Source organism: Marmota flaviventris, chromosome 11 (genome assembly GCF_047511675.1).
Source record: "Marmota flaviventris isolate mMarFla1 chromosome 11, mMarFla1.hap1, whole genome shotgun sequence".
Lineage (NCBI taxonomy): Eukaryota > Metazoa > Chordata > Mammalia > Rodentia > Sciuridae > Marmota > Marmota flaviventris.
In genome coordinates this window covers 51,423,168-51,445,814 of record NC_092508.1, presented here as the reverse complement: position 1 = coordinate 51,445,814, position 22,647 = coordinate 51,423,168, and the positions used below count along the sequence as shown (strand labels likewise).

The following is a 22,647-nucleotide window of genomic DNA, read 5'->3' as shown; positions in this document are numbered from 1 at the left end:
TCATGGTTCATTAGTTTGCAAGTTTTTGGCCCTCAGAAACAAACTCTTAGTACTCATATCCTGTCTGGGTCCAGTAAATCATCTTGTACAAAAAGTACAACAATTTCTTTTATGAATAAAAATGTACATGGACTGAATTTTCTTAAGTGTATTTATATAATTTTTTAGTAATAAGGGCACTATGGTAAAAAACAAATTTATATTGAGTAAGTTGCATGTATAACTTTTATTTGCAAAGGATGATTTACTAGAACCAACTAACAATATTTCTAAAATTTATGCATACATACACATTATATATAGACAACATAAATTGGCTTTTCTGTTGAAATTTTCATGTTATAAATATATTTTGTGAGATGAGAAATTTTGGTAAAAAGACTCGCATTATACATAGTTGTTTTGATCTAGCTGAATTGACAGAAAAAGTACTTTTTTACTGATACTAGGTCAGGTTGATCTGATGGGAAAACCAGGAGTTCTAAAAAATTTATAGGTGTTGGCAGTTACATTAAAGTACTGTTCAGTTAAAAGCAGTGACAGTTTATTTCACAGGTTGCCTGAGTCAAGTGGAACTTGCTGTTTTGATATTTTGCCTGACTTTTTTTTTTTCCATCTACAAACAAACTAGTGCCTTGTAGAAATAATTTTTAAATGTAGTCAAACTGAAATGTACTAATCTAACCAATATATTTTATTAACTGGAATGGTAATACTTTTTTAGTGGTACTTGCCTAACACTGGGTTTGTGTATTTCTTCACACATTCTGTTAAGTGAACACTTGCCAAAGCAAATATCTGAATGATATTTATACCAGATTGTTTCTATGTAGGAACACTATGTTACACTGCTTGCTTCCTTGAAGTATTTCAGATTAGAAGTTGTGAATGTTGAATACAAACTTTGGCTACTTTTTTTTTTTTTTAATGCTACTTTAAAGTACAGTTTTCACAGCTGAAATTTTCTGGTAAAAGGTAATCACAAACCAGGATCTAAATAAAGCACAATGATTATTCAATTTGTTAATCAATTCTAGATGCTAATATATTATCAAACATTATAAACCAAATTTTTCTAAGGAAGTGTATAAAAGTATTGACCTAATAAAACAAGAGAATGTCAAAATAGTTTAGGCAGGAATTCTTTTTCATTTGTTTTGAGTGCTGCTTGCATTGGGACTTTTTAGTAAATATGAATGGCCTCTGATCTTGTTCATTGCTTGGAATGCTGAGGAAAGAGAGTTACTCAATCCTTCAGAGAAGGTGGCAGATGCTGGGCCTGGGTGCTCCAGAATACCTCTGAAGTGCCATGAGCTGCATGTGGAAGGGCCAAGCAGGCAATTCCTCACTTCCTATTTAACACACTGTACTCTGGTTAGGAAACTCCTTTAGTATCTGTTCCACATATTTGAAATTCTGTGTAAGAATGAGTTTGAGTAAACTGAATTCTGTTCTTAAAAGAAAATTTAAAAACCTTGGAATGGCAATGGGTAATAATTATGAGACATGTATCAGGGGGATAAAAAAGAGGGAAGTGTCTATAGGGACCCAAATCTGAAATGATGTCACTCTTAGTAGCGGGCACAAGAAAATCCTACCAATTGCACTCTAAAATAAGGAAATTAAGGGTTTTGGCTTTTTTTTTTTTTTTTTTTTTTGGCAAGTAAAACCATGTTTCCTTTCTCTCTCACTCTCTTATTTTCCTTTTACTTTGGTTGTAGATTTTAGTGTTCTAGACATTTGAACTGCACAAAGATAACAAGTAAAGTTTGGTAGAAAAACTGATAATGTGTTTCAGATGCAAGGACAGGTGGAAGCTGTACTAAAGACTAAGGATAAACTAGCTGACAGGAATCAGAATGATGAGATGCTGGACTTTCCATTGACACTAATGACACCAAGGAACTAGTTAATAAGAATCAGAACAGGATGCTGCAGTGTTCTACTGACAATAATGAACATCACATGGTCTAAGACATTCAGGAAGATCCTTTGGGAAGCCTTAGATCTTGAATTGCTCAAGTGAGAAGACAGAAGAAAAGAGATAGTATTTGTAGTAAAAGAAATAACAGGGATGAAGGAGGGGGAGAAGCATGTTTACTAAAGAGAAAGAAGATCATCTGAACGGATAGAAATGTTTGTGTCTGGGGGGATATAGCCTTGAAATGGTACTGGCTCTGGAACTGTATTAAAGAGAGGCTTGGAAGGCAAGTAGAGTTCACTGAATTTAAAGTATACAGAAGGGGCAACATAGTTCCACCACTGGTACTGAGCAAAGTGCTTTAGGCCCCGGTGACTGGCATGTTCTGAGCATTCCAAGCACTTTTCTTTTACTATCTTAAATTTTTGATGATGGAACAAAAATTAATGGTATATCACAAAATACTAGATTATTTTTGAAGATTTAAAATTATATATGCTGTAGTAGACACAATTGTGTGGGGGAGAAAAAAGCTTCGCTAGAGCACCAATAACATAACCCACCTCTTTTATGTCAGAATGATTTAATAAATAGATTTGATTTTTATTACCCTTTTAAAATCAGAATTTGGAAAACACATCTCAAAATTTTGCTTATGGTAAGCTCTATTAATTTGAGAAATGGTATTTAAAGTAAAATATTCTTTATTAGGGTGATCCAGAAATGTTATTGATTATACTAGAAAAGCAATGGATATTACTAAAGAATTAAAATTGGGAAAAGAACTTTCTTTAGGAAGATTTGAGTCAAGTCTGGAGAAGTATTCTTTTCCATGTATAGCTTTTGCTTCTGTTTCTTCATATGCAAGACATGCAGACAAAATTTTACCTGGTATGAATAAAAAAATAATATGAAGAAAGAATCAGTGGACTGACAATAACTTTCTAAGATTAATTCAATAAATGGTAATGGAAGAATTAATATAATATTAATTTAAAAATTAATAAATTAAATTAGCATTCTTTTAAAGTAAATCAGCATTCTTTTAAAGTAACAGATCCTGATATAAAAGTTAGAACAGATCTAAAATAATTCTCCAAAAGAATTCTTAACTTCTAAATACATTTCTTCAATTTCCACACTTTTTAGACCACCCAGTTAAAATGCTGTTTCTTCTCTTCTTCCCTTTTCTTCTCTTATGTTCATTGTCATTTCTAGGTAGGTGTATGTTTATATTCATGCATGTGACATCATTGTCCTTACTCAAATCAGATACAAAGAAAAGCATCTTTTCTAAGCAGCAAAACTTTCTGGATGCGTACTATAAAATGTTTGTTGAGGGTGCACATGAGAGGTCTGTCAAAAGGTTTGTTTGAATAGTGGTAATTGGACAATATTCTAATGTGAGTGTCTTCTGTGACTGTAGGGATTCTGTTTTTCTTAGATAGACATGCATACTTGGAAAGAGCTGCCTTTAAGTCATACTGTTAGGAAGGGGAGGAGAGAATAAGGAGATGGCTAGAGATCAGATCACGTCAGGTGGCAAATGCCTGTAATCTCAGTGACTCAGGAGGTTGAGACAGAAGGATTGCCAAGTTCAAGGCCAGCCTTAGCAACTTAGCAAGACCCTGTCACAAAATAAAAATAAAAAAAGGCATGAGGGTTCAGCTCAGTGATAAAGCACCTTATGGTTCAATCCCCAGTACTGGGGGAGGGGGGAACCTAAAATCTTAAGACAAAGATGTATTTCATATTGAAAAATTTTCACAAAAACTCTTTGAAAAAACTAACTAAAATTTGGAATTTGTAACTCATGGATGAACTATATGTTTTATCAACTTGCTCAATGAGAGGGATAGTAAAACTGTTAATTAGAATACATTTGACTATAAGTAACAGAAAATGCAGGAATGAAAGCTAGTTTAAAAAATTTTTAAGTTAAGACAATGTCAGATTTGGCTAATTCAGCAGTTCAATTAATTCTTCATTGAGGTAGGATCTTTGCAAATTTCTGTTTTGTCATTCTTAGCATCTAGGATTACCAGACTAAATATAAAACATCCACTTAAATTTGAATTTCAGATAAGCAATTTATAATTTTAAAGGTATAAGACATGCCATATTTTTTTGTTATTCGAAATTCAAATTTTACAGGGTCCCTACTTTCCTATTTCTTTAAACTGGGAAACTTATGAGCAAATTGTCTTTTTAGGTAAGTTTCTCTCCTGGTCACAAGGTGGCTGCCATAAGTTTTTGTGTCACATATAGAAGCCAACATTCAGTGGCATAAAAAGGATTCTGTTGATAAAGATGAAGGTGAAACAGTGGTGGCTTGCAAGGTAATTAACAATGTAGGTCACCAAAGCAAAAATGTTTGTTGACTAAAACATAGTTCCTCTAATATCAGATACTTTTGTAAGAAGATGTAATTTATCCTGCTTTTTTATGGGAAATAGAAATAATTTTTAGATTAACTAATTTATTTATTATATTAGGTATATATGACAACAGAATGCATTTTGATTCATTGTACTCAATTGCAGCACAACTTTTCATTTCTCTGGTTGTACACAATGTAGCGTTATACCATATGTGCAAACATGTAACTAGGGTAAGAATTTCCATCTCATTCCACCGTCTTTCCTGCCCATACCCTTTCTCCCATCCTCTCCCTCCCCTTTGCCCAATCACAGTTTCTCCATTTTTCCCATGCCCCTCCCCCATTATGGATCAGCATCCACTTATGAGAGAACATACATGGCCTTTGGTTTTTTTGGGATTGTCTTACTTCATTTAGCATATTCTCCAACTCCATCCATTTACATGCAAATGCAAAAATTTTATTTATCTTTTAATGCTGAGTAATATTCCATTGTGTATACATACCACAGTTTCTTTAACCATTAATCTATTGAAGGGCATCTAGTTTGCTTCCACAGTTTAGCTATTGTGAATTGAGCTACTATAAACATTGATGTGGTTGTGTTACTAAAGCATGCTGATTCTAATTCCTTTGGGTATAAACTGAGGAGTGGGATAGCTGGGTCAAATGTTGGTTCCATTCCCAGTTTCCCAAGGAATCTCCATGCTGCTTTCCATATTGACTGCACCAATTTGCCATCCACCAGCAATGTATGAGTGTGCCTTTTCCCCCACATCCTTGCCAACACTTATTGTTGCTTGTACTCTTGACAACTGCCATTCTGACTGGCATGAGATGAAATCTTAAGAGCAGTTTTGATTTGTATTTCTCTAATTACTAGAGATGATGAACACTCTTTATTTCATACATTTGTTGATCAATTGTATATCTTTTTCTGAGAAGTGTCTGTTCAGCTTCTTAGCCCATTTATTAATTGGGTTGTTTGTTTTTTTGGTGTTAAGTTTTTTGAGTTCTTTATATATTCTAGAGATTAGTGCTCTATCTGATGTGCATGTGGCAAAAATTTGCTCCCCAAAATGTGGGCTCTCTCTTCACCTCATTGATTGTTTCTTTTGCTGAGAAGAAGCTTTTTAGTTTAAATCCATCTCATTTATTGATTCTTGATTTTATTTCTTGCTTTTTGATTCAGCGATAGGATATGGATCAACTGTCATATTATGCAGAGACCTCTGTTCTTTTTGGATCTGTAAAAATTGATATTTTGTTTCTGAGAACTTTAGCTTTATTAGAGCTGAGAAAATCCCCATATCATTGCATCTGAAATAATTAAAACAATTTTTAGTGAATATTCTGAACGAGTGGAAGAAGATGGCTATCTGCAGATTCTATACTATCTCTAGGGCACACATTAGGTTGTTCTCCATGTGGAAGGTTGGTGGTTCTCTCCTCTTTGAGTGGTTCACATTACCCGTAGCTCAATTTCCCTTCTCTTTCCACTTGCTCCCTTTCAAAAATACCCAATCTTTAGCCCTATTTGTATTTAAGTGATAATGGTTTTAAATGAGCTAGATAAACTAATCTGTATTAATATTTACTTTGCTAATGTGTTGGACCTCTGAGGTAATTTAAGGCTTTAATCATTTAATCATTCCTAAAGTTCAACCTTTTAAAAGCTCTCTAGGAATGCTGCCAGATAGGCACCTTAGGGACATGGAAATTTTGGCTTTCCCATCATACTCACAGAGGCAGGTGGCTACAAGAAAGGTTTTCTTCTATGACTCTTGTCTAGAGTCTGTTCACTACATCAGCTTGGTGTCCTAACTTCCCCATATTTCACTGCAAACCATTGGGCTCTACAGTCCTTTTCTCCACCCATTTCCTGTCTCATCCTGAGTGATTCAAACATGACTTGTAAGGATGCCCCACCTAACACCTTTATATCACAACTTCTTGACCTTCTCTGATGCACAGGCCTTTTCTTTGGACTTAAGTATTCACTACCATGGACCATATGCCACCCACAGTGCTACCTAATTTTCCTAGCAACCCTGTGTCTCCTCCTCTGTCAAACTAGTTCCTTGTGTGATCTGTGTTTCCTGAATTTTCCTGGTCATCAAGATCACTGGAATGCTTCATAATCACAAGCCCCTCCCTAGAGACAGATTCAGATCCCAGGTCTAGCCTTGTCTTGCAGAAACTGCATGTGTGCCAAATAGGTAAAAGCAATTCTAATGTCTCTACTGAATCCAGTAGATTCATGAATATGCTTTCAACATGTAATCAGTATAAAAGTAGTAATGAGATATTGTTACACCCCCATAGTTACATTTCCCATAGTTACACTTCAAAATCATACTGTCTTAGATCTAAATTCCTACTTCTTTCAACTATCACTCTTTTTTTAAACATTTATCAGACTACTTTAATGACTTCACAAGAGATCTAAAATCTTTCAGAAAATAGCAAAGGATCAGTTCTCTGAGCCACTCCACAGGCCTACTTCCTCCATTCTTGCCCTCCCTCTTCTGTCTAGCCTGCATCCTATAATTTATCCCAGCAATTAAGCCCTCAACTTCCTCTGCCTTTCCAACTTCCATTACACTCAACATCTGAACTCCTATCCTAAATGAAAGAGTCTTTTGCAATTCAAAACCAATGTAGTCAAACCTGCTAAATAGAGCCATATATCATTGGCATGTGTCCCCCTAAGATGCTCAACAACAAGAAGGCATCAATTGTGGAGTGGTCAAGAGCATGGAGCTCATTTCCCAACTCCACCATATATATGTGGGGTGCCCATGGGAAAACAGCATGACTGCTTCATACCTCACTGTCTTCACCTGCAAAGGGGATGATAATTTAACATACCTTTCAGGTTTATTAGGAATGAACAAACTAATGTTTATAAGGTGCTTAGTTACATAATTGTTGGATAAATAAAAGTTCTACCTCTCCTTTGTGGTTCTCTGTTCATAATTAGTTACATCTATTCCAAAGCTTCATTCTTTGTAATTCTCCAAACAGCTCAGGCTCAATCACTTCAGCAGATGATGTGATCTAATTCTCAGAATAAATGTGTATATTTGTGTATGTATGTGTACACATATACATACATGTAGTAGGTATGAATTTCTTCAAATAATCTCCCTCTGAGAAGCCCCAGGACATTGGTCTGGGCAATGACTTTTTTGAATATGACTCCCAAAGCACTAGCAATTACAGCAAAATAGACAAATTAAGTTACACCAAACTAAAACATTCTATATAGCGAAGGAACCAGTCAACAGAGTGAAGAGACAGAAGAATACCTATGAAAAGTATATTATCTGATAAGTGGTTAATATTCAAAATATATAAGAAAAGCAAACAAGCCAATAGCAATAAAACAAACTGATTTAAAAATGGAAAAATAACCTGAACAGACGCTTGTCAAAAGAAAATAAACAAATGGCCAACAGGTTTATGGAAAAAGGCCAAAGATTGGTTATCATCTGGGAAATGCAAATTAAAACCACAGTGAGATATCATCTCACAGCTGTTAGAATCACTTTTATCAAAAAGACAAAAGATAACAGGTGTTGGTTATCTTGCACACTGTTGGGGAAATGTAAATTTATACAGTCATTATGGAAAATGGTATGGAGATTCCTTGAAATAGTAAATATAGGACTACCATATGAACCAGCAACCGAAATCAATATGTTGAAAAGATATCTGTGCTCCTATGTCTATTGCAGATTTTCCATTTCAGACAATATGAAAGAACATGGAGGACATTATATTGAGTGACATAAGCAAGCCACAGAAAAACAAATGCTCTACAATCTCATCATATGTTGTTTCTAAAGCCATTCATCTTACAGAAGTAGAAAGTAGAATGGTGATGGTAATATGCTGTAGTGGTTGGGGTTGGAAATGTGGAGATGTTTATCAAAGGATACAAACCCAGTTATTCCACTCCTCAGTCTATACCCAAAGGACTTAAAAACAGCATACTACTGGGACACAGTCACATCATTATTTATAACAGCACAATTCACAATAGCTAAACTGTGGAACCAATTTAGATGCCCATCAGTTGATGAATGGGTAAAGAAACTGTGGTATATATATACACAATGGAATACTATTCAGAATTAAAAGGGAATAAAATCATGGCATTTGCAGGTAAACAGATTGAGTTGGAGAATATAATGCAAAGCGAAGTTAGCCAATTCCAAAAAAAAAAAAAAAAAAAAGTACGGAGGTTTTCTCTGATGTAAGAATATTGATTCATAATGAGATTGGGGAGTAGAGCATGGGAGGACTAGACAAACTGTAGTTAGAGAAAAGGGGAGGGAGGGAAAGAGAGGGGGCATGGGGTTAGGAAAGATGGTGGAATGAGATGGACATCAATACCCTAAGTACATGTATGAAGACACCAATGGTGTGACTCTACTTTGTGTACAACCAGAGATATGAAAAATTGTGTTCTGTATGTATAATTTGAATTGTAATGCATTCTGCTGGCATATATAACAAATTAGAATTAAAAAAATTAAAATAAGGGCTGAGGATGTTACTGAGTGGTTAAGCACCCCTAGGTTCAATTCCTGGTACTAAAAAAAAAAAAAAAAGACATAAAACTGCAGTTAGATAAGAGGAATAAGTTAAGAAATCTATGATATGGTGACTATAGTTATAATAATATATTGTATTATTAAAAAATGCTGAAAGAGTGTATATGAAGTATTCCTTCCACAAACACTATAACTACATTAGGTATGTATAGGTTAATTATCTAGATTTGATCATTCCATGGTGTAAATATACTTTAAGACACCATGTTTTAAACTGCAAATACATATTTTTTCTGTTAATTTTAAAAATAAAAGTAACAAAAATTCCCACCTTTAAAAAATTGATCTCCTCCTGAAAATGTAACATTGGTACATCTGAATCTCCTTTCCATCTAAAAGAAAGAAATGACCTTCTAAAATTAAGTGGATTAGATGTTAAGCATCAAATGTAGGATTGAAGAATGACTTTGAAGGTTTTCTGGGGGGATTATTCCTAATAATCAATAAAAACCTCCAAAATAATTCTTCAACCCTACATTTCCTTTTAACTATTTCTTTTCTCATCATCATTCCATTCATGCATGATGCCTACATTTATTGTTTCTGTTTTATCTCAGAAATGATAATAATTATAAGAAGCTATAATATTAAAATCAACTGGGATAACTCAGAGGTATTAAAACTTCACTTTTTCTTCAGCTTTAGCCATGCCTAGACTTTGGTGATTTTTTATGGTCATTTATTTATATTATGGTTTTCCTGCTCTTTTGTTTTATATTGGTAAATTAATTGTTTAATTTGAATACCCCTGCAATTTCCTGTATCACTCTTCTAAAAGAAACAAGCCCACAGATTTTCACTCTAATTGAGTCTTCATTTTTCACCATCTCATGGCAATTATTGTCAAGGTCAGTAATAACATCATATTCTGCCACATTCAGAGGCCAGTTTTTAGTTTCCATCTTAACTAGCATCTCAGAAAATTGGTAAAATTGATCATTACTTACTATTTAAAACTTTTTTTTTTTCTTTTCAATTACCTTCTGGACACCACTTTGGATTTTCTCCTTACTTCATCAGTTGATTTTTCTCAGCCTCTTTTGCTGGATTTTGCCTCTAACATGTGGAGTATCTTACAAGGTTTTTTTTTTGTTTTGTTTTGTTTTTTTTTTTTTTGTTTTTTTTTTTTTAGTTTTAGATACCATCTATTTGTTTATGAGTCCTTAAAATTTATGCTAGCACTAGTTTTTCTCCTGAACTCTATCTTCATATTCAACATCTCCACTTGGATATCTAATAATTCCTTCTAATTTAACACAGACAACCAACTTTTGTTTCTCCCCAAAATTCTCCATTATAAATCTCCTCCATCTCAGTGTTCTTACTCCAGTCTTCTGGTTGCTCAGGTACAAAAATGTGGAATCATTATGGTCTCCTTTCTTTCTTTTACATACTCTTCCAATCCATAAGCAAAAAATCCTACTGGCCTTATCTTGAAGATACATCCACAATCCCTACCATTTCCAGAGCTCTTTCTCTGGTACAAGCCTTCATTATTTCATAAACCTCCTGGGTTTTCTCCCTACTTCTATCTCTATCCCATTAGTCAATTTTATAAATAGCAGCCAGAGTTAGTCTTTTAAAACATGAGTTGGATCATGTCATTCCTTTGCTTAACATCCTAAATAACCTCTGCTCTCACAAATTAAAAGTGACCTAAAAACCCAATGTGATATGCTTCTCTCCTCTCCTCACCCATGGAGAATGTGTAAACTTAAAGATTGAGACACTCAGAATTATGACAGTACAGCTGGTAGGAAAATAAAAGCCAGCGAAGGAGACTGAAAAGTAGGAGAATCCGGAAATATAACATCAAGAAAGAAATGAGAGAAGTAGTGAATACTGCTGACTTTTATGGATAAGTATAAAATGAGGGCTGGAAAATATTCACTGGAATATCCTTCCAGAGAAATGTTTGACACTTACTGCATGGGGCAAACCAACGTAACTGTGTGAATGATGAGCCATTTTAGAGAGCATTTATGATTGTTGCCTTTATAGGTTTACAATAATTTTTGAGGGGGAAATAAGATGTTTGATCAGGATCATAGAGAAAGATGGATATCTGATATTAATGACTTAAAAATACACATACCCAGGGGCTGGGGTTGTGGCTCGGTGGTACAGCATTTGTCTAGCATGTGTGAGGCACTGGGTTTGATTCTCAGCACCACATAAAAATAAATAAATAAAAATAAAGGTTCATCCACAACTAAAAATAACACACACACAAACACACACAATTTAAGCTAAACTTTTATCAGGAGTTCTATATCTGAACGTTTAAGGATACATACCTATCAATGTCTTACAGCACTTCATATTTAAGACATTTAGCATTCCACTAATTTCCTTTTTTCTGCCTTGTTTTTCTTACTCTCAAATTATTCCCAAATAACCAATCTGTATAAATTCTCTATCATGTTAAATGACACCAACACCCATCCAATTATCTAAAGGAGAACCCAGGCCTTGACAAGGACATTCTGAGTTTTCCTCTTTGTCCATTTCTAATCTGTCAAATCTGAATGTAGCCCTTTCCCATTGCTCTAAGGCAGATTTTAATCAACCATATCCACCACCCACATGCTAATAAGTTCCTAACTGGTTCCTTTATTTGTTGCTTCCTAACTCTTTAACTACACAGTTAACTAGTTATCTTACAACAGAGTACTTCAGTTAAAAACTGAAAATTGCTTCTGACTTCCCACTGGCAATAAGACAGTCCCTTAGAACAGCATACTAAGACCTTTGAAAACTGGCCCTCACCTACCTTTCCAACCTCAATGATAATAGCAATTATGATAATTCCCCGCTTGTCTTAAAATATTCAAACTGTAGTACATTGTAGGGGGTCATTCACATATTTCCCTGTACTTATAGTTCTGAACTAAATAGCTAGAGCTTTTGAAGTTCAAGTACCCCACCCTCAAAACGTGGACACAATTTCAAAAAGTTTGGAAAGAGCCATAATGTTACACTTTAACGGAATATCTTTGTTCATTTCCCTTCTAATAGTCTTCTAGGAGTGGTCTTATTCTCATAGTGAATGTGTTTTTGCATATTTCCCCATATATTTGACTTAGCTATTCCTTGCTGTGTTACAGAAAAAGGTTATAAAAAGAACATTTTTTTTTTGAGAAAAAATGGAAGTAGAAATTTAAGGAAAGAAAAAAAAAACAAGGGTGGGGACAAAATAGAGTATGAATAAGGTTCAAGATGCATACCATGATGACCTACTCATCTGTCATGGATGAGCCACATACTGGCTCTCAAGTTTTCCAGCAGGCAATGTAAAACTAGAAATTTTGTCAGTTATGTAGTTTCTAGTGCCCATGACATTAAAAAATATCCTGGTAATTTCAGCTGTTCTTGGAACATATATTATAAGGAGAAATTTCTCCTTAACTTCTCCTAAAGAGAATACAGGGTGACATTCTTCAGGTTTGGGAAGACTCCTTATTAGACACAGTGCCTTCTCATTTCATATCATTGCTTATATTGAGAACTGTTGTAGGCAGGTGCCACTGCATAAATCACAGAGTGATTGGGTAAAAACTGACTCTCTGGAAATCACTGGATATTTTCAAGGCACTCAGATCATTTCTGGTCTGCTATAAGTCATGGGTAAATGTTAAAATATTGAAATAAATATAAGACATATTCAGTAGTCATAATAGTAGCTGAATTTGTGTCCTTTAGAAAAACATTCTGAATATTGTTTCTACTCAAGTTAAAGGTTTCCTCTTTTAATTATTATTTCAGTTGTACAACATTATGGGGTACAGGGTGATAATTGGATATATGTAGACAGTGTGTAATGATGGAATCAGGACAGTTAACATTTCCCTCTCTTAAATTTGAACATTTAAGTTAGAGTTTAAATAGTTCTTAGTTAAAATCTTAAAAGTTTGGGTCCCATATATGTCAGTTGAGGTTTGTTTGGAAGTCAGATTTTAGTCTGAGAAGCCAAATTCCTCACTTTCTTATCATGAGCAGTATTCCCCTTGGGCAAGTCTTCTAAGTTCAAGAATGTGGCTGGACCAGGGGTGTTACAGTCTTGAGCTTTTCCTATAGTAGAAAATAATATGCTGTCCTAGAACACTCAAACACAAGTTGAATAACATATTTAGGTTTGTAGAAATTCTGTTCCCAGTCTTGTATGCTCTGCAGAAATATGGCAGGACGGAACTCTGAATTTTGGATCTGAAGTATCAACTTTAGTGAGAAATTTTAATATTACATGTTAAAAACCTAGATCTTTATTTTTCGTTTTCTGAGTGAGAAGATTAGATAAAATAAAAGCAGTTTTAATATTTTGGCCTTTATCAATGTTCGTAGGGCTACTGAGAAATCTAGTTTATACAAAAGGAACATTCTCCTGACTATCACTTATCTTAGACTTGCACATATATTTTCTCTGCTGAAATGTACATAGCTTATTTAGCCACATGGTTGCATTTTAAAAATATTTTAAACAACAATGTAAATATTTCAAGGCATAGCTAATCATTTGGTAGGAATAGGTCTATTACAGTTCTTCCCAGAGATGCAGGGGAACAGGATGACTGCTTGGTTGTTGAATGGATATCTCTCTATATCTACTGCAAACGGATTTATCAAATAATCTGCTTATAAATAGAGGCTTGTGGTATTTCGTGGTATTGTATGAAGATACCTGGTAAATTTTATCCAAATCGCTGCAATGGGCACCAGTATAACAGATATCAGAATTATCATACTTCTTTCTCTACCACTGCCACACCATGCCACTTCTCACTCCTACAGTCCTTAAAATGGTGATATAAGGTTTAGCAAGAAGCTATGTTTTCCCTATTGGTTTTAACTCTGGACACAGCTGCTTTAAAGAGTATCACCACATGATTAAACTTGCGTAGTCAAGGGCCTGGTAAGAACTGAAGTTTTCAAATGACATTGAAAACTTGACATATGCTAATTGCTAGACTTATATATAAATATAAAATTATATTTGTTCTAATTGCTATATTTTAAAAGGAATATTCTCTTTTATGATTTTGATTATATAATCACCAGAGTGAATATTTTTATTCATAGCATTTTCTTCTACTATATGAGATAAACAGTAAAGGTTGCAGCATAATTTATGGTGATAGTAAAAGAAAAACTAACTACATTATAAGAAGAAAGAATGAGAAAAGAAAAGAAAACATAAGCAAAGTGGAAAAAAGGAAGAAGAGGAATGAGATGAACACTCAGAAAGGCCATAGTGTAGGATGGTACTATAAGATTAGTCTATTTGGGTCATTATCATAACACCAAAACTTTACAGAATCTACCACAGTGTTAGAACTCAACAAATGTGCTGAATATTGAAAAATGAAGAAATAAATGTTTTATATAAATTTACATATATACATATACAGATATGTATACACACACACACACACATATATATACACACACACACACACATACACACACACACAATAAGCAGAAATAAGTTCATGCTGCTATCCTATACATCCATAAACTAGATTTGGACCCAGATAAGAATGGATGTATTAGATTTGTAATTTCTTTTAATTTGTTAAGGACAGAGTGGAGGCATGTCTACATTTAACAAGAACTCTCATGATTACAGACCAACAGATATTCTGGAAACTCTGAAAAATCCTTTTCAATGATTATTGCAAATATTCTGAAAGTATGTGCTCGATATAAACAATTCTGGTCCATCATATCACTTGATATTAGTTGATTTGTGCTTTGAAATCTGTTTTGCAGCAATGTCTGCTCATACCAGCTTTCTCTAAAAATCACATATGAGAAATGTGTATGATTTCCTGATATGTTCAAATTAAAGTATTAAAATATTTATAATTGTTACCCAAAGCTTCCTGTGTGGTAGATAAGGAAGCACACTAAACTGCTGATACGGATTTTTGTCCTTAACCAATTCTGTCACTATTTGGCTGTTGACCTTGGGCAGGCTACTTAAACTTTCTGAGCTCAATATTCCTCCCCTATAAAATAAGGGAGTTATAGTAGATAAGTCTCTCCTTAGGATCCCGTTGACTTACAAGTGCCACTGATTCTCTCCCCATTATTCCTAAGTGAGGAATCCCAATCCTCTCAGTATGCTGAGATGGAGCAACTGCTAAAGTCTGAGGCCTGAAGTGCCATGAGACAGTTGCACATGGTAGGCAAGGACACAGTCTTTGCAGGGGAAGAGGCTTGGTGTGTGACCTGGGGCAAGTATTAGCCTCTCAGAAATTCAATTACCCTATCTAGAAAGTGAGAGTAAGACAAGTTCTTATAGAGGCTCTGTATTAAAGGAGATAGTATAAATTCTAGCCCTAATTATGGTAACTGGCACAAAGAAGTACCCAATTAAAAGCATCCATTTTTTTTAACATTGTTATTTTCTTGGCTCCATTGAAACAACTGCTTTTAGTAATGCTTCTCCCAACTGATTATCACATTATTTTAATGAATTATGGTATTTAAAGGGTTTTAAGGTGTCAAATTGGAATTACTTGTTTAAACAAAAAAAAAGAGGGAAAGTCATGGGCTCACAGAATCTTTAAAAATTAGGCAGAGATAGCCTGTGTGCTAACCTTTACCCCGTGGCTCCTTCATTTAATAACAAAGTATTAATAAGTACAACTTTAAGTTGTTTGATGAGTACTTGTATAATCTAGGCCAACTATGCTACTTATACAAACTTTCATGCCCCAGAGACATTTGATAGTAATGTGCTTGACATTTTAGTTTGACATACAATTATAGGAAAATTCTTGGTCTTAGTTCTTAATATCAATAGATATTAACTCCCTTTAACTTTGTCATATATGTAAATTTCATTTAAATACACATAAATGAGATAAAATCATTCCTAGATGAGACAGATACATTTTGAAGGCTGTATACATTCTTATTTTATAATTAAGAAAACAATTACTGAAGAACACACACATGATGGACAAAAATTCCATCATGTCCAATGATGGACAAAAAATCCCCCAAATGTGGGAAACAGAGTATTTTGCTTTGCTTTTAACTATGGCAGGAAATATCTGTTTGTTTATTTTGACCCTTGTACTTCCATAGCCAGATTAAATTTCAAACAGAGTTTTCATTCTCTTTACCAACAATTGTCACCCTGCCTTGTGAAAACTCATGGTTTGCAGGGAGTTCAAGAATATTTGCACAACTTGGGGATGGACTTTTTGTGTACAGGGGACTCTTCTAACCATAGGGCCCCCTACAGTATGTTAATTGGTTCACAACAATATTCTGGGTCAACCTGTGTTAAAGATGATTTTAAAGCCTATCAAATTTTATAGCAAGAGTTTTGAGTTAGCATTATATGTTTAAGAATGTCTCCTTGATTCTCAATTTCTTCTCATTCAGGAGACATGAGCCTCAACTGATTGGTAGCAGGTTGCAGAAAATTTTCTTCCATAAAGTTTTCTGTATGATACAGGGTAAGTAATATGTTCTACAGATAGAAAAATAAGAATCTGCACAGATTTCTACATCTTGAATACTTTCATATTAAATATACAAAATTTACCATGTAATTTTATCAGTATATTTATTATAATAATTTATTTACCAGTATATTTATTATAATAATTCAACTTAAAAGCTTCTTAGGAACTAACTTATTATTATCTATCTCCATAGACCTATTTACTTTAATATTTTATTGCTTAATTCTCATAGAACTTTACTTATTTAAAAAGCATTTTCTTCCTTTCTTTCTCTCTTTCTTCCCCATCTCCACCCCCCACTCCCCTTCATGCTGGAAAGTGAATCCTGGGACTCATATTTGCTCACAAGTGCTCTACTGCTCAGCTACATCTCTAGCCCTAATAGCAACTTTAAAGGCTTGCACGTTGAATTTATATTCAACTTTCTAATGCATGTCTATAATTACTATTTGTTAAAAGCTAATCAGAAGAAAGAGGTTGTTAAATGTAGATACTTTATAGCATCTAAATTAAAGAAAGATAAAAATGGGAACTTAAAGCTGTTGCTATGCTATTGTGGACCTACTGATGGTGCCCATGGTTAACAGTGCTAGTTGAAATTAGAATGTACATGTTTTGTGTTCTACCTGCTCAATCTGGTGCTTTTAGTTGGTCATACTAAAAAGAATTGGGGAGTTGAACTTTTAAGAAATAGCCAAAAATGGCTTACCAAATCCTGTCTGAGGCTGAGAGAAGACCTGCTCTCTCCCCATTTTGTCCACCTTCATACTTGCCAACCCTTGTTCACTTTGGCTTTATTTTAAAAATGCATTTCTGGTGAGTGAGGAAAGGTTTTGTACTGTGTTTTCAATGACTCACCCAAAATAACTCCATTCAACTTGTAAATGGTCCTGTTCTGAATGCAGATTGTGTTTGTTCTGAAATGGGCATGAAGGAGCTGCAGAAGGGAGATTAGAGAAGGGAAATGTGGTGGGAGAGGCCAGTGAGGTTTATATTCAGGTTCAGGCACACATTAGGAGAATTAATTTTCTTTAAAAAAAGATGCTGTGTGGGGTGTGTGTGTGTGTGTGTGTGTGTGTGAGAGAGAGAGAGAGAGAGAGAGAGAGAGAGAGAGAGAGAACCATTATGAAGTTTAGACCAATTAAAGCTTTTCAAGATCCATCAGTATTAGATAGATACATAGTACACATGGTCACCAACCTTCCTTTTTTCTACTCTTCATAAAATATAGAAAGGAAGATTTACATATAATATGTAATTCCAAATACATGCACAGTGAACAAATATATTTTTCAAAAAGTTCTAAATGGCTCCAAAAAAAGGTAATAATACACATTATACAAGAGCTAAAGAATAATCTTCAACTAAGAAGAAAATGCATATGCTAGAATCTCCCTGGTTTATGGTATCCTACAGAAACATCCTTATTATCAATTGGCATTGGCATAGACTGAGAATTTTCTATGGATAAATATACATCTTTAAAACCTTTTATGGATCCAAAATGCCATAGATATTTAAAAACAACATTTTAGGGCAGGATTAAGAAGAAAAAAAATGGACTGATCCAAATTTGAGCATCTAAACATCACAGATAATATAGACAACTAACTATAATACATAATTATGTGTAATATGTGATATATAAATATACATGTGTAATATAATAGGTAACTATAAATATTTTGGTTTTTCATTAACTATATCTAATAAAGAGGATTCCAAAATCTTCTTGAGTTGTTTCATTAACTCATAAAACAGACCCAATAAAACTTATTCTATTACATAATCTTGCTTCATTCCATTGTTGAAGAATTGATAAGCCATTTTTACCTGTTGCTCATAAACATGGGAACTGAGCCACTAGAAAGAAAAAAGTTGGCCACAAAGTTTCACTGCAGAGAAGTTAAATTTAGGAATATTTAGCAAACTAAAAAAAGTATGATCTTAGAATGAGTGATAAAATTGACAAATCTTTAATATGCACAAAATCAGAAAATATACAAATAATTTACCCAGATTGTATAAATAATTAGAAAAGGCAAAGTTTTAATGGTATTAATACAATACCTTCTTCTCCCTCTGGTGTGTACTTAGGAAAATAGAGCAAATCAAAATAGTAGATTGTTTTATTAGTACAACCTCATGAGGAAAAGCAACTAATACAATAATTCTTAAATTTTTGCTAATATGGAAACTTCTAGGAATAAGTAACAGGTTTGAGTTATAAATCTTAACTATACAATCTTATTACCTTAAATATCTATAATAACTAGTCATACTTTATAATAATGGCTCATAGGTATATATCAAAGAATCAATCAAATTCAGACTACCATAGTTAAATTACATGATTAATAAGTAAATATTTGCAAGTTTTTGAAGAGTTTACTCCTATTGATTAACTTTTACTTTCATTCACTTTTATTCTATTGCAAATTACTCTATTGGTATCCCTGGAAATGTCAAGAGATATATCGAGGGAACCAAAATATTTGCTGCTGAAATGAATTTTAGAACAACTGGGCTAAACAAAGTTAAATTGTGTTAATTTAAAATAAAATTTGAGGACTTTTCAAGTCTTTAACATTTGTGACTGGGACAAAGTAGAAGAGGAAGGGATGTCATATGCATTGTTTCACAAAGCTATTTCACTCAAAATTATTTTTTTTTCCTTTTGAAATATAAAATGTTCCTTTCCATTTATTTTTTATTTTTATTTATTTATTGTTATTAGGTTTTTACTTTTTGTTTTGTTTTGGTACCAGTGATTGAACCTGGGACTTTGCACCAATGCTAGGCAAGTGCTGTACCACTGAGCTAGAGCCCAGTCCTTTTTATTTTGAGGCAGGGTGTCAATAAATTGCCCATATTGGTCTCAATCTTTCGATTCCCCTGTCTCAGCCTCTGTAAATCATTGGGATTACAGATGTGTGCCCCCGTGTCAGGCTGCTTACTGTTTATTTAATCAGATATTCTACTTACCTTACACCTCCCTTTGATCATAATAAAGGCAAAAATTTGATATAATTGCAACTCTACCACTAATTAGACTCAGAATTATTAAGATTTTGAGACACAAAATAAAATTTTTGATTATATAAATATTAGTGAAGAAACAGTAGCTTGACTAGAAACAAAAGTCCTGAACTAAAACACCTTACCTCCACAATAAATCTTGATTTGTAATTTTGAGGCATGTGTTAAGGTTTGGAAATGTAAAATGTAACCAAGTAATTAAACCAAGCATAATGTTTTACTGATGATATAAGCTTTTCCATTTAAAATTGTGTAATTCAACCAGAGTATGTTTTCTGTCCTGGCCTGAATTATTCCAATTTTAAAATATAGCTGCATAAGCATGAAGATATTTGTCATTCATTGGCATAAGAATAATCCCTCATATAAAACTGGTCTATTTTTGCCTTTTGCAAGAAAATAATTCTAACATCCATATTGAGCACCTACTTAATTTCATGTAATACTCACATCAATTGGGGAAGGTAGATATGATTGCCACTTCACAGATGAGGAAAGTTATTACCAGAGAGAAAGACTGGCTGTCTTGCCCTAGGCCATACAGCAATAAATAGATAGATAGATAGATAGATAGATAGATAGATAGATGTAAAACTTTCAGACTTTAATCTGACACCAAAGATGCTAGCTACTGTTTCTATTATATCATGCTAGATAGAGTGATCCACATCTAATATAAATGTGTTCTTTCCTCCACTAACTAAGCATCAGTGACAGCCAATATTCTTTATGTAGAGCATTTGCAATGTAGATTTACAGTTTGGAAAACAAGTATTAAAGAAGCAGACTCTCCTCCTGTTTATCATTCGCTATTGAATAAATGAAACACATTGGGAATTAAAAAAAAATTCTCAAAGTTGATGATACAGTTCAAATCCTTTAGTTTTTAAGGCAATAATAACAAGCTGGCTCATGAATTTCCTTCCCAATATGTAACCTCAAAGCTTTGCATTAAAAACTGCCATGCAAAAAAAAACAACATACATTTGTGCTATTGGAGGTTCAATAATTGCTGTATTCTAATGTTACCTACTGTATTTTTTTTTCTTTTGACTCTGGTTGTCTGATTTTAAAATATTAACTATGCCTTTCTCATTTTTTTTTGTTATTATTGTCTAAAAATGTACTTAAGCAATAGCAAAACTAATTAAAATATAATAGGCCTTGGAGAAATAACATTAAGCAAATATTTTTATTTTGCCAGTTTGAGTGTCTACTCTTCAAAACATAAAAAAAAAAAAAAACAACAAAATAAACAACCACCTTAAGAGGATTCAGTATTCCTTTTGGGATCAGCACTGTACTGAAAGCATAAGGGGTTCAAGAAGAGTTTGGACAAATGTTCTTTATATCTCTGAAGTTTGCAATTTGTCTGGTAAGCCAAACATACTGTCCAGAGGTAGTCTTAGTCTTTATTTAATAATTTAGTTTGAAAATAGATGATATGGACATTCTGTTTTGTATCTGGGAACTGTGGAGGGGATGTGAGTAGGAGGGGTGAAACCATGGAGTCAAAAAGTTCTGCATCAGCTGGATTTTGAAAATCAAGCAGATATTTGATAGAAAGTACAGGAATGAATGAAGAGGAAAAGACAGAGTCACCCCAACACATAGATGCCAAAAAACTGAAGAGGGGGCAGCAGATAGACAGGGTGGAGTCCCTTAAAGAATCTTAATAAAACTGTGAAGTCAGCATATTTTATATCATTTGACCAGCCCTTTCCATGCTTTTTTTTTAAGCACCTCCCCCACTCCTTCCCACCTTTCCACCTTTCCACAGGTAGGTCTGCCCTATTTTGGAGGGTCACTAAATGGTCAGATGCATTCTACTACAGGACTCCTGAAGGCTAAGAAGTCTTGAAGAGTCAAAGAAAAGATCTTTAATAATGAAAATTGAAGCTATTGAGATGCTAACACCACTATTTTAACATCCCTTACATTTGCAGTAAATATATGAGGCCCAGTAAAAAGCTATGATGGTTCTGGAAAGGTAGCCTGGAGTCTGAATCTGAACTTGCAGATACTGGTAAACCATTAGAAGTTGCTGATTTTATTCAGAAACATGGATTTTCTGAAACTTATAAATTGGAGCAATGTCCTAGAAACAAGATGGGAAAGAATGAAGGCAGTCAAATCAGAGTTCAGTTTCAGCAGTCTATGCCTTATGTTTGGATAAAAACTTGGCACTATTTCACCTCAAGAGCATTCTATAGTCTATATTCTCCAAAAATTATAGTTTCCATTAGCTATCAATGACAATACATTTAATTACCTTATAATACAAATGTTTTCACTAGAAATTTTACTATGCTCTTCCTTAAATTCAAGTGAAAAAAATTATCCCTTAAAATATTTATGCAAAATTTCTTTTCAGTCACGTTAGAATCAAAAAGTGTTCAACTTATTCATCAGGAGATAGCCAAATATGATAAAATATTGGAAGTCTTACACAGTAGGCGTAGATTACAGTGTTTAAGGGAACACTGTTGTGTTATACTTCATTAGACTTTGGATACATTTTGAGTCATTTGCTCAGGAGACTTAAAAACTAACAAAGGGAATGCAGAGCTCATGTATTTACAAACCTTGACATTACTGGTTTCTTGTAGCATCAAACTCAAAGCAATTTGACGCACCTCTCTATGTGCAACTTCAATATGACATTTCCAAATTATTCTTTCAATTCATTTTCACACCTCACATAACCATGATAAATAACTTTCCTGGGTATGAAAGCAACACTCTACGAAACTTGATCCTTTCCAGTTTTGGCATTTTGAGAATGCCAATCACTCGCCTCTGTTTCTTCCTTACCCCAGTCTTTTGGACATTAAATATACGACACTTCAGGCAACTCCTCAAAGAATGCGTTTCAGGGAGCCCAAGCCGACCCTTGTTTTCGCGCGGGGGCGTTTTGTGAGACTTGGCCTTCCCACTTTGTCGCTATTTTTGGATGAAGGAGGAGTTGACAGAAGAAATGATTATTAACAAACAAACAAATCTCACCCACTCCGCGGGCAGCAACGGGGGCGGGTGTGCTCCGCTCCGCGCCCCGCCCCGCCGCACCCGCGCGCCCCCGGCCGGAAGGAGGCGTGGGACGCCGCCGAGGGAGGGGCGCGCAGACGCGCGAAGACCGGCCGCCCCGGGCACGCCGGGAGGGGGCGGGGGCCGCGGCGCTCGGGTCCTGCAGCGCTCGCCGGGCCACTC

At 34.4% G+C, this 22,647-nt stretch overlaps 1 long non-coding RNA gene across 1 annotated transcript; it reads right to left on the bottom strand.

Annotated features, from left to right (window-relative positions):
* Positions 1-2,636: 2,636 nt before the first annotated feature.
* LOC114099607 (uncharacterized) lies at positions 2,637-22,528 on the bottom strand. The gene is made up of 3 exons (XR_003583927.2): positions 22,447-22,528; positions 9,195-9,255; positions 2,637-2,809 (listed from the first exon to the last, which is right to left on the bottom strand). It is a non-coding gene; the product is annotated as an uncharacterized lncRNA (long non-coding RNA).
* Between the last annotated feature and the right edge of the window lie 119 nt (positions 22,529-22,647).